Below are 786 nucleotides of genomic sequence, written 5' to 3' on the forward strand. Positions count from 1 at the left end.
GTGCGTGTGTGTTCAGGGACTCGTGTGCTCAGGCAAACTTGATCACAGAATGTTTAGTTGTATTAAATAAGGTTGGAATTGGGCACAATCACTTAGAAAAGCCTCATATTTAGGGGGCAAGAACATCAGGCATCAAAGGGAAGCGTCCCAGCCTCTCCAGCACACAGATCACGTTTAGCAGCAAATAGATATTTGGTTTGGGGGAGCAGAGCTTAAGGCTCTTAGGTCGGCTTGTGATATGCATTCGTGAACCAGAGAAACCTGAGATTTTCTGTCTTCTCATTTGTTTCCTAGGCCCATTCCCACCAAGGTACTTACCTATGTAACCGAGAAAAAGTTTTCCAAAGTCTCCTATAGTCCCTGAATTCATTAGGAAAAATATATCCATAGCTCCNGAGAACGCAGTTACCTGGAGCAACCAGGGTGGAGACAGAAGGAGGTCGAACTTGAAATGGATGGTGAAGTGCAGGTCAGAGCTCAGACAGGATGGGGGAGAGGATCAACAGTCACAGGGGTGACAGCACAAAGTGGGTTGGGAAGGCCCCCACATCTGCTTTTTGTGGAGTAGCTGATTTGAGTAGGGGATTGAGTGGAAATGAGTCTGGAGAAGGAGACAGAGGGCAGATCGTGCGTGTGTGTTCAGGGACTCGTGTGCTCAGGCAAACGATCACAGAATGTTTAGTTGTATTAAATAAGGTTGGAATTGGGCACAATCACTTAGAAAACCTCATATTTAGGGGGCAAGAACATCAGGCATCAAAGGGAAGCGTCCCAGCCTCTCCAGCA

The sequence above is a fragment of the Galeopterus variegatus genome, unplaced genomic scaffold, assembly GCF_000696425.1.
Source record: "Galeopterus variegatus unplaced genomic scaffold, G_variegatus-3.0.2 Scaffold9076, whole genome shotgun sequence".
NCBI lineage: Eukaryota > Metazoa > Chordata > Mammalia > Dermoptera > Cynocephalidae > Galeopterus > Galeopterus variegatus.